This window comes from Vipera berus, assembly GCF_964194415.1.
Source record: "Vipera berus genome assembly, chromosome: 14".
Taxonomy (NCBI): domain Eukaryota; kingdom Metazoa; phylum Chordata; class Lepidosauria; order Squamata; family Viperidae; genus Vipera; species Vipera berus.
In genome coordinates, this window is record NC_138217.1 from 4786499 (window position 1) to 4799139 (window position 12641).

Sequence of the window (12641 nt, forward strand, 5' to 3'; positions counted from 1 at the left end):
TCTAAAGAAAAGACGAAATTGGGGAGACATGATAGCAGTACTCCAGTATCTGAGGGGCTGCCACAAAGAAGAGGGGGTCAAATTATTCTCCAAAGCACCAGAGGGCAGGACAAGAAACAAGGGTTGGAAACTGATCGAAGAGAGAAGCAACCTGGAACTAAGGAGAAACTTCCTGACAATGAGGACAATCAACCAGTGGAACAGCTTGCCACCAGAAATTGTGGGTGCTCCATCACTGGAGATTTTTAAGAAGAGGCTAGACAATCACCTGTCTGAGATGGTGTAGGTTCTCCTGCTTGAGCAGGGGACTAGACTAGAAGGCCTCCAAGGTCCCTTCCAGCTCTGTTCTGTTCTGTTCTGCTCTGCTCTGTTCTGTTTTACTCTCTACTCTACTCTACTCTACTCTACTCTACTCTACTCTACTCTACTCTACTCTACTCTACTCTACTCTACTCTACTCTACTCTACTCTAACTTCCTGATGGTAAGGAACATCAAAAGGAGGAATTCTTGTGACCCAGCACCATCTCCACAATGTTGGGCATGTGTCCTAGAGGTGAATGGATGGATGTTGTGAGAGACAAGTCGCACTAGGTTTCTACTGAGGGATTAAACCAAGCATAATGAAATGAGTTTTATTACAGATCAATGTGGAAGTGGGAACCTGGCACCCCGTGAGTTCGTAAGCTAGAAAATTGGCCCTATTAGCTATACATTTAATTATCTTTCTGGAGAAGCAAGTCCTTTTGACCGAGTAATCATTCGTAATGCAGTCAGTTGGTTCTTTGCTGCTTTGTAGGAGGAGAGAGAAGCTGGTTTTTAAAGTATTCCTGACACCGTGGGTCCCTCACCTCCGTTGGTTATTTTATTAAGCCCAATGAAAATGAATTGCCGTTCCATTTTGGGACCATTAGCCCTCACATGTTAATCTGTGCACCAGATGTTGGAAGAATCAATTATTAGGGAGAGTTGGCTGCCAAGAAAGAGAAGCAATGAAGTTGCCCAGGAACAGAGCAACAGACATTTCCATTTCAAGCAAGGGTTGGCATGCCAGAAAATGCTAATTGTCATCTGAACAAATGCAGCAACTTGTATCTATAAGAGTCATGTGCAGAATTTCTCAAAGTCTTTTAAACTTGGCATCTGGCTCTTCAAACATCAAGCGGCAGAATAAGAGAATGACAGAGTTGGAAGGGACCTTGGAGGTCTTCTAGTCCAAGCAGGAGACCCCACACCATTTCGGACAAATGATCATTAATCTCTTCTTAAAAACCTCCAGTGATGGAGCACTCAAAACTTCAGGAGGCAAGGAGTTCCACTGATTAATTGTTCTCACTTTCAGGAAATTTCTCCTTAGTTCTAGGTAGGATCTCTCCTTGATTAGTTTCGACCTGTTTTTTCTTGTCTTGCCTTCTGCTACTTTCAAGAAGAGACTGGACTGCCATCTGTCAGAAATGGTGTAGGGACTCCTGCAAGGTCCCTTCCACCTCTGTTATTCTATTCTATTCTATTCTATTCTATTCTATTCTATTCTATTCTATTCTATTCTATTCTATTCTATTCTATTCTATTCTATTCTATTCTAGTCTAGTCTAGTCTAGTCTAGTCTAGTCTAGTCTAGTCTAGTCTAGTCTAGTCTAGTCTAGTCTAGTCTATTCCATTCCAGTCCATTCCAGTCCATTCCAGTCCATTCCAGTCCAGTCTAGTCTAGTCTAGTCTAGTCTAATCCATTCCAGTCTATTCCATTCCATTCCATTCCATTCCAGTCCAGTCCAGTCCAGTCCAGTCCAGTCTCATCTTCTCTCGTCTCGTCTCGTCTCGTCTCGTCTATTCCATTCCATTCCATTCCATTCCATTCCATTCCATTCCATTCCATTCCAGTCCAGTCCAGTCCAGTCCAGTCCAGTCTAGTCTAGTCTAATCCAGTCCAGTCTATTCCATTCCATTCCACTCCACTCCACTCCACTCCACTCCACTCCACTCCACTCCACTCCACTCCACTCCACTCCACTCCACTCCACTCCATTCCATTCCATTCCATTCCATTCCATTCCATTCCATTCCAGTCTAGTCTAGTCTAGTCTAGTCTAGTCTAGTCTAGTCTATTCCATTCCAGTCCATTCCAGTCCATTCCATTCCATTCCATTCCATTCCAGTCCAGTCTAGTCTAGTCTAGTCTAGTCTAGTCTAATCCATTCCAGTCTATTCCATTCCATTCCAGTCCATTCCAGTCCAGTCCAGTCTCATCTTGTCTCGTCTCGTCTCGTCTCGTCTATTCCATTCCATTCCATTCCAGTCCAGTCCAGTCCAGTCTCATCTTGTCTCGTCTCGTCTCGTCTCGTCTATTCCATTCCATTCCATTCCAGTCCAGTCCAGTCCAGTCTAGTCTAGTCTAATCCAGTCCAGTCTATTCCATTCCATTCCACTCCACTCCACTCCACTCCACTCCACTCCACTCCACTCCACTCCACTCCACTCCACTCCACTCCACTCCACTCCACTCCACTCCACTCCATTCCATTCCATTCCATTCCATTCCATTCCATTCCATTCCATTCTATTCTATTCTATTCTATTCTATTCTATTCTATTCTATTCTATTCTATTCTATTCTATTCTATTCTATTCTATTCTATTCTATTCTATTCTATTCTATTCTATTCTATTCTATTCTATTCTATTCCACTTTGGAAAATAGATTGTCCCCCCTCTTCTTTGTGGCAGCCCCTCAAATACTGGAACCCTGCTACCATGTCCTTCTTTTCATTAAATTAGACATACCCAATTCCTGCAACCATTCTTCATATGCTTTAGCCTCCAGCCCCCTAATCATTTTTGTTGCTTTGGCATGTTAGAACAGTTCAAGGTGTTAAGCTGGGCTGTTTCTGGTCCATAATAAGTTCAAACAAAACTTCGAGTTGTAGATACAGAGAACTTAACCTGGGACCTGCTGCCTACAAAGGGAGAGATGTAACCACTGAGGTAAAAGTTCTCCTGAACATGTTGTAGACCACGTTCCACCTAGCCTGCTATTCTCCAGCTATTTTCCAGCTGGCATTTAAAAAAGTCTGCAGTTCAAAAACTTCCATCAAGCTTTATGCCGCAGGCCAGAAGGAGCCACTTAACCAAGTTGGTAAAAATAAAATAAAATTCGGAAATTAGGGATAAGTAATACTTGTTGAAGGAATGTAGCAGAGCGATGCCTGAAATTTCAGCCCCTGTTGTGACGCAAAGGAGACTTCTCCACCAAGCAATAGTGTCGTCTTGCTCAGCCTGCTCTTTTGAGCTGGCCAGTCTGTCTCCATTTCTCTTTCATTTTTGAAACTGTCAGATCTCCTATCCTACTGTTTTTCACCAACTGCTTGAGAAATTAACTATCACATCTGTGGCTGGGCTGAATCTTGACCGAAAGAGCTCAACGGCAGAATAAGAAGAGACCAAGTTGACCAGCCAAGAGTTAACAGCTCAATCGGTTGCCTCCTGCCGGATACCTATATGCCATTATTAACACACTAAGCACTTTTCCAATCTTCTTGGCATGGGGGCCTACCTCCGATCAATTCCAAAGGAGTTGCAGTATCCTGGCCTGGCAATTATCCCATAGACTACACAGGGCAATTTGGGCCCGACGTTTCAGCAGCCAATTCGCTTTCTTGACTTATTTTTAGAAGAAATGTTGACAGCCAGCCTCAAATCCATCCAGTGTAAAATGACAGTTTCCGGACAGAGGAATGGGACAAAGCTGCATTTCCACCCAAAGTGTGAAGAGCAGAAACATCTGCGTTAAAGTGATCCTGTGTCATGCGCACTCACGAAGCACAAATTTGTGCCCCAGTCGTGTGTGCGTTGATGGACACGATTGCTGTTTGTGGCTTTCCTAGCTGGCTTCTTGACAAGGAAAGTCAAAGGGGAGTGACTTTCTGCACGATTCAGTGAACCTCTGCCGTGATTCACTTAAGAACCACAGTAAAAAGGGTCATAAAATACAATTGGGGTCGTATGTTGAGGACGATCCGTACTCCATAAATCTTTTCATCCCTGCCTTTGGAAATCCGGTTTTCCTCCCCCCCCCTTACAAAGGGGCTGTTTCTTTTGAGTAATGGTGGGCTAATATTGTGAATCACTTCGAAACGTGGATGGTCTTATATACTCCAGTAAGTCTTCTTTTAAATGGGAAATTGAATAATGGTATTTCTACACACACACACACACACACACACGTACCCCAATCCATTTTAAAGCTGCCCAAAGGCTGAACTGCTGACAAGATCAGCCAGGAAAAATGACCCTTAAAAGAAGCCGCCTTCAATAACTCAAGCTTGGGGGGGGGAGGGGGGGAATTGCTGAGTACATCAGTTTTGGCATATTTGGGCAGAAGTAGGCAAAATGCTTCCAGGTATCGCTGTTCAGGGGGTAATGCAACTGCTGGAGAATATCTTTCACTGATGATATATAGGCAGAGTGAGTATGAAAACGGGTTACTAGCTCTGGGTGGGCTTTGGTCCAAAAAAAAAAAAGCTGAAGAATTTCTACTGTTCGGGGAAGAATCGTTTTCGTTCCTGCAATGGCCCTAATCCCAATGTTGTTGTTTTTTCTTTCCTTGTTTTATTCAGTTTATTCAAAGCTATAGAAATGATGACTTAGGCATGTCCATAACTTATCCCTGGCCCCATTGGGGGATAACGGGAACGTGGGAGTGTGTCTCCTTTTTCAAAGATTCTTTCCAAATCTTCTTTCCATGAGGGTAAACTTTGATTTTTTATAATACTGATGAGGTTACCTAGTTGGGTCATGAAACATCTGTAAGAAAGCAGCCAAGTTCAGACAGCACCAAGATCCCACAGTCCTCCTCCTCCTCCACCGTCTCCCACTCCAGAAACATCTGCAAGAAAATAATCAAGGATCCCATGAACCACCACCTCCTCCTCCTCCTCCTCCTCCTCCTCCTCCTCCTCCTCCTCCTCCTCCTCCTCCTCCTCCTCCCTTCTACCACTGGTGATGTACCCCAGTTGGATCATGAAATGTCTGCAAGAAAATAATCAAGGACCCCATAGACCACCTCCTTCTCCTTCTCCTCCTCTCCTCCTCCTCCTCCAAGTACCCCACAGACGGCCTCCTCCTCCTCTTCCTCCCACTGGTGATGTACTCTAGTTGGGTCATGAAATGTCTGCAAGAAACCCAGCAAGCTCCAAGAGCACCCAGGACCCCACAGTTCAACCCTGAGCTACCAATATTCTCTTCTCTCAATCTTTCCAAGCCTGCTTATCAAGGCTGTCCCTCTGAAGCATTGCCCTCGCCCTCTATTCTCTCTCGAGTGGCACCAGCCCAGATTCTCATTTGATGCGCTGCCTAGCATCGGATCGGTCAGTTCATTGTGTCTAATTTCACCCAGGTCCATCCTTTCCCAACCAGTCGGGAAAAGTTTATCTCGCTTTTTGGTGTTCCTAATGACTTTGCGCGACTTCGCATCTGATTGGGTCGGTCAGCCTGTAAACCGAATACGATGACCGGGCACGTCGGGCCTCTGAAGGGAAGGCGCAAAACAAAACGAGACTGTGATGCAAACCCCACAACTTCTGTGCTTAGCCTGTGTAAGTCCCCATTTGGATCCAATTTTGGCTGGCTGACCTTCTTACGGAGGAGAGTTCTTTCGGCTGGCTAAAAGCTGTCCTTTGTTTTAGTGCGACCTCGCCTGAAAATTATTTCTGTTGTATCAGAGATGTGCCAGTCCTTTAATAAAACAAAATGAGCAGTCAAAGGGAAAAAAAATAAGAGAAAAACCTCATCAAGTGCCCAAACTTGAGCTCTTTCCCCCTCCCCCCAAGTATTTGCACTTCTTAACAGTTGGCTGAGAGTTTGGCTGGTGCTGTGTTGATAATATATTTCTCCCTACGCAATTTTTGGACAGTTGCTTTTAGCTTTATTGCCAATTAGCTTGGCATTCCACTTCTGTGGCTCAGCTGCAAAGGGCAGGAATCTGAACCTGAGGTCTCGTCAAAAGGGTATTATTTGTAAACCGGCAAAGAAATTGCAGATATTACAACATTATTGTGAATTAAATCCGGCTTGGAAAATAACAGACCAGACAGTAAAAATGACAATTCTGTCTTATCTGTGGCAGTGTGTAAACCTTATTAGTAAGGGCTAATTGTCTCCCTCTGCATTTCAGAATTAAAGGATGAAGAGAGCTATTTCTCCATTATTACGTCTTTGAATGCATAGCACTCACATAAAAGGAAAGCTACGTATATGGGGGAAATGCATCCATAGTATTGATTTGTACACAGATTTTTATAGGAAGTGTTAGAGAGCCCCTGAGACTGGCTCATATAGACTGTAATAGCTATTCATTTAAACCAGCCCATAATAATAAAGGAGAATATTTGTAGCTCAGGGTTGAAATGAGGGGTCCTTGGGGTTCTCTGAACTTGGTAGTTTTCTGGCAGACATTTCATGACCCAACTAGGGAACATCATGAGTGCTAGAAGGGAGTGGGGTTTGTGGAATGGAGGAGGAAGAAGAGGAGGGAGAGGAGGAAGGAAAGAAGGATGGAAGGAAGGAAGGAAGGAAGGAAGGAAGGAAGGAAGGAAGGAAGGAAGGAAGGAAGGAAGGAAGACGACTGTGGGGTCTTTGATGCTCTCTGAACTTGGTGGTTTTCTGGCAGACATTTCATGACCCAACTAGGGAACATCATGAGTGCTAGAAGGGAGTGGGGTTTGTGGAATGGAGGAGGAAGAAGAGGAGGGAGAGGAGGAAGGAAAGAAGGATGGAAGGAAGGAAGGAAGGAAGGAAGGAAGGAAGGAAGGAAGGAAGGAAGGAAGACGACTGTGGGGTCTTTGATGCTCTCTGAACTTGGTGGTTTTCTGGCAGACATTTCATGACCCAACTAGGGAACATCATGAGTGCTAGAAGGGAGTGGGGTTTGTGGAATGGAGGAGGAGGCAGGAAGGAAGTGCTAGAAGGGAACAGGGATAATCTGATAGCAGTGATGATATTCCCTAGTTGGGTCATGAAACCTCTGCAGGAAAACCACCAAGCTCAGAGAACATCAAGGACCCCACAGTTCTCCTCCTCCTCTCCATAAACCCCATATAAAAGACAAAGCTAAACAAGAAAAAATATTAGGTGAGGAGAGGTTAATAATAACGGAACCAAGTCCATAATTCCACGGTGCCTCTGGCTACCCAGGCCTAATAGTGCAACCAAGTTTTAAGAGACCTCCAGAAGATCAAACGTGAAGTAACCAGCCTTTACTCCAGAGGAAAGGATGTTCTACAAAGTGAGTGCCACAGTAGAGGAGATCCAACATGTGACACACACACACATACCCCACCCCAAATGCAGCTCTCTAGCTGATGCAACCCTCAGCAGGTCCTTTTTGCCGGATCTAGTGGGACAAGAAGAGGTCATCAAGAAGATATGGTCAAATAATAATCATTTTAACAACAGTCAAATCATCCAGCCCCCCGCCCTGTGTCACGCAGGACTTTAATTCAAAAGCAACACCTTGAACTGGATCTGGAAACAAACTGGTTTGTCTCTAACACATTCACAAAAGACTTTGGGATGGGGATGGATCCAGGCGTGGAACAGCTGTTGAGCATGTGGGAAAATATCAGGGGTCAGGACTCGTGCTAGTCTCAAGGAAAGAAGAACTACATCTTCCAAAGGATAGTTTGGAACTATTCCCCATTTTTGTGTGTGTATGTGCCAGATTTTCAGAACAGTCACCTTCGAAATCATTAAGTTGCCAAATATAATTATCTTAAAAATATCAGAGCAGCTGTTCCAACATATTGGTCCAGTGGAGAGCTTTTCCCCATCCAGGTTCTTCAAACATCTGCCCAAGATTAATGTCTCTAATGCCTTATTCATTTATCATCTTTTTTTTGAGGTGTGTGTGTGTGTCTAGGACAGGGGTAGATTTTGTTCTTTTCAAGCATCCTGTCCCTCATCTGCTCTTGACAGGCTCAGAAACTGCTGATAAAATTTACTGAATGAATTTCAGAAGTCCTGGAAACGTATCATAGAATCATAGAGCTGGAAGGGATCTTAGAGGTCTTCTAGTCCACCCCCCCGCCCAAGACAGGAGACCTTATTCCATTCGGGACAAATGGCTGTCCCATCTTTTCCTGAAGACCTTCAGTGATGGATCAACCACAACTCGGAGGCAAGCTGTTCCATTTGATTAATTGTTTTCACTCTCAGGAAATTCCTTCTTAGCTCCTTAGCCCCTTTAATACTGCAGTAAGCCTAAGGCTTGTTCTCCAGACCTGGCATATCGCTGATTTGGAAGGGATATTTTAATGTTAGGTTTGATGTAGTTAATGGCTCAGTTAGTTTGCAATTTCAAACATGGGCTTGTGAAAAGATCTCTCAAAAATCTCTCCGATTTTTTTGGGGGGGTGGAGTGTCTCTTTTTTTTTTGAGAAGGAGCAGAAGACCCTGAGCTCTCTTGAATTTTTCCAGGGGGGGGGAGGAAATACGGAACACCAATCCAATGAATCATTAATACGACGGGATACGATCTAAAGAATAAAAATAACACCTTTCTGTCTCTGAGTGTCAATCACTCCGTCTTTTCCGGCTGAGCCCAAAGTCACTTCTTCCCCCCTCCCTCCCTCCCTCCCCTCCGAAGCTAATACAAGTAAAAGGAGAATCAAACCGTTCACGTCAAACATCAGGATACATGCACACAAAATAGAAATAACAAGTGTCAAGAGACAGGGATGCTGTGATGGTAAATTGCACGCTGATGAATCCGATGTTAAAAATAGAATTTTGGAAGCCTTTTTATTCCCCGCGGCCCACTTTACTTGCTGGTAAGGAGAGGTGAACTTGCTCAGAAAGTAAACAAAGCCGCTGCTTTAGAGCAGCAAAGAGCTTCAACATCTTTAGTTGTTTTTCCAATTGCTGGCCACGCTAAAGTGTGTGTGTGTGTGTGTGTCTCTGTGTGTGTGAAATCTGCTTGCCATTTTTTTGCTCTGTTATTATCTGCCAGGGTGCTGTTTTGGCCTGCAACCTCGACTGAAACAGAGATTTTATAAAAGAAAACAACAACCAAGAGTCTTAAGTCACCATCTTTCTGAGAAGGATATAAAAAATAAATAAATACAGGTAGTCCTCAATTAGCAACAGTTCGTTTAGTGACCATTCAAAGTTATAATGGCAAAAAAGGGACTTGTGACCGTTTCTCGCGCTTACGACCTTTGCAGCCTTTCCGTGGCTCACGTGATCAAAATTCAGACACTTGGCAATTGGCATGTACTTATGACGGTTGCAGCGTCCCCCGGGGTCACGTGATCCCCTTTTGCGACCTTCTGACAAGCAAAGCCAAGCGAGGAAGCCGGGTCCACTTAAAAAATGGTGTCCCTAATTTAACAACGAGGGACGCGGTGGCTCAGTGGGTTAGGACGCTGAGCTTGTCGATCAGAAGGTCGGCAGTTTGGCGGGTCAAATCCCGAGTGTCGCGTAACAGAGTGAGCGCCTCTTACTCGTCCCAGCTTCTGCCAACCTAGCAGTTCGAAAGCACGTAAAAATGCAAGTAGAAAAACAGGGACCACTACGGTGGGAAGGTAACAGCGTTCTGTGCGCCTTTGGCGTCTAGTCATGCCGGCCACATGACCACGGAGACGTCCTCGGACAAGCGCTGGCTCTTTGGCTTTGAGACGGAGATGCGCACCGGCCCCTAGAGTCGGAAACGACTAGCACGCATGTGCGGGGGAACCTTTACCTTTAATTTAACAACTGCAGTGATTCGCTTAACAAATGTGCCAAGCAAATTCGTAAAACGGGGCAAAGCTCACTTAACACATTTCTCACGTCAAATTTTGGGCTAAGTTGTAGTCGTAAACCGAGGACTACCAGTAAAAAGGATCTCTTTCGTTTGGGCCGTCTTTTTTCTACTTTGCTTTGTGGCTGAAAAAGCTGGCGTCTCAACTTCTGTAAGGCGAGAGCCCAGTTGGTTATTTCTTTTCTTTTCTTTTTTTCTTCTCAAAGTATTTGATTAATTTTCTATTCTTACAATTCATTAGTGCTTAATGAGCAACGTGTTGTCTGGGTTAATTTTTGCTTAGTAACAGAAGTTAAGTTCTCGTTTCTCTATCTTGTTTTTCCAGCCATTGATAAAATAAGTGTTCTGTACCAGCCTGCTACCGGCCTTGCAGGAAGGCAACCCCTGTACAAACGGCAGAGGCTGGAAAACGTCTGAGGCTGGAAAACGTCTGCCAAGTTTAATTCACAAACAAACAACAGAACATGAAACACGATACCGGAACTTTGATCCTCAAATGGAGCGGTTGCTTTCAGCAACCAGCCCTTCCCCAAACGCTCCCTTTATTAGAGTTCAGGGCGTGGCCTCCCTGTGCCTCCTTCCGAGGAGTCCCACAGCCTTTCTCTGCTTGCTCCTGCTTGACTGCCTCCTGCGTCGGGCGTCCTTGAACAGGGCCAGCTGTGGGTCATCATCATCCGCACTGTCGGGCTCGCGCAGCTGAGAAGAGGGGCTTGGCTGGGGGCTCTGCGAAGCCTCCAAGCCATCCTCAGCAAGTTCGTCTTCGACACCCTCCTCCTCCCCCTCGTCTGAGTCATCCGAGTCATCCGACCCGGCTGCCGGACCCACAGGCTGACCCTGAATCACAACAATAAGTTCCATGTCTGAAAACATTCGGGGTCTTCTTTTTCTTCGATTCTCCACGTAAGCCTGTCCGTTGCAGCACAGTCCAGCATTCCCTTGATTATCTCTTCATCCAATGGTGTGTGTGTGTGTGTGTGTTTTTTCATTTTGGCAATGCTGTGCAAAGGGTGTTTCTTATAACACCTTCTCACCTGACCCTTTGAAAATTGATTCTATGGAGAAAGAGCCTTTTTTCCTTTTGGATTCTGTCTCCAAATGTTTTAGTGAAATTCTCCCTTCCTTTCACCCCAGTCCTTGGATTCTTGTCCCCTCCCCACCCATCTGCAGATTTGACGGCTCCATTTGAAGCTGCGGACAATATTTAGAGCTTTTGGTCTCTTTTTTTTTATTAAAGAGTTTTACAAAAACAAAATTTTACAATATATCCCCAAATCCCTCCCACCCCAAACCCACCCACTTCCCCCCCCCCACTTCCCAGAGCTAAATACAGGATTATAGTTACAATAATCATATTCTAAATAAAAATTATGCATAATATACAATTAACCAAATTCATAATGCGCTTTAACTCTCTTTTAACATAACTACAAACAACGTACCAATAACAATATCCCACTAAAATCTACTCATAAGCTAAATGGAACTTTTTAGTCCCATACTTGTTCTGAATATAATTTATCCATCTCCTCCAAACTGAAATATATCTTTCCTGTGAATGATCTTTCAAATAAGCAGAAATCTTAGACATTTCTGCAAGATTCGAAACTTTAAACACCCATTCTTCTACAGTGGGCAAACTATCCTTCTTCCAATATTGTCCCACCAGTAACCGTGCTGCCGCTTTTGGTCTCTTTTTGAACCTACATGTCATCTTTTAAGCTGCATCTGATTCAGCGGCCAGCATTTTTGACCTCTGCTTTAGATAAACTCTTTAGATCGGGTAAGGGAAAAGATCTTCTAAGACCTCCGAGGCAATAAAGCATTTATGCTGATAGATAAGGAGATCAAACACACCTATCGGGCGAACATAGCCGAGGAAGAATCCCCAAAGGATCGTTACTGAATTCACCAGGTCTTTTCTAAAGATTCTATATTGGGTTTCACCTTCAATATGCCCAGAGTTGATTTAAATTTTATAAGTAAACCAGCTGTTGTTGACACGCCTGCCATTACTGTCTCATTCCCTTGGATTTATTCATGTCTTGTTTTGGGGGATATTAGAAAGCACTTCAGAACACAGCCTTCTAAAAGGGTTACATTTTTTCCCCAAGACTTCTGGGATTTTACCCTGGGTGAATTCAGCCATCTGTAGTAGCCGGGTAAAAGCTGTTCACAGCTTCTACTTCAGAAAGAAGGCAGACGATGCCCAAGGAATGAAGATTCTCTTGGATTCTTTTCTACAGTTCTCTGTCTATTCATATGGACAAGTGCTGTAAATCCACCACAAAACCTCTGAATAAATATGCCCAGATTTGCATTGCAATCCTAGGCCGTTTCATTTGATAGGCCTCCTTGAAATCCATCAACCTGACCTGCATACAATTACGACCGTGTTTGCCAACAGAAGGGAATATTTGTAGCTCAGGGTTGTTGAACTGTAGGGTCCTTGGTGTTAGTGAGATATGCAGGGAGAAGGAGGAGGAGGAGGAGGAGGAGAAGGAGGAGGAGGAGGAGGAGGAGGACCGTAGGGTCCTTGGTGCTCTCTGAGCTTGGTGGTTTTCTTGCAGATGTTTCATTACCCGACTAGGTAACATCATAGTGCTAGAAGGGGCAAAGTATATAAAGAGAGACCAAGCCTCACTCCCTTCTAACACTGATGATGTGACCTGGTGGGGTCATGAAACATCCGCAAGGAAACAACCAAGCTCAGAGACCACCAAGGATCCCCACTTTATGGAAGTGTGACAAGCTGAATGTTAAGAGGGGCTTTCAAGGGCTGTATTATTTGCTTGGGCTAGCTAGGCCATTTAGATTCAGGATTACATTTGGAGCTTGAAAAAGTGACTTTG

The 12641-nt window shown here is 44.4% G+C and overlaps 1 protein-coding gene across 1 annotated transcript in view; it reads left to right on the top strand.

Annotated features, from left to right (window-relative positions):
* LOC308674551 (transmembrane protein 132B-like) overlaps positions 1-12641 on the top strand; it is a gene marked incomplete at its 3' end in the record, with an annotated part of 54822 nt that overhangs the window by 460 nt on the left and 41721 nt on the right. The gene's annotated exons all lie outside the window — the stretch shown is intronic.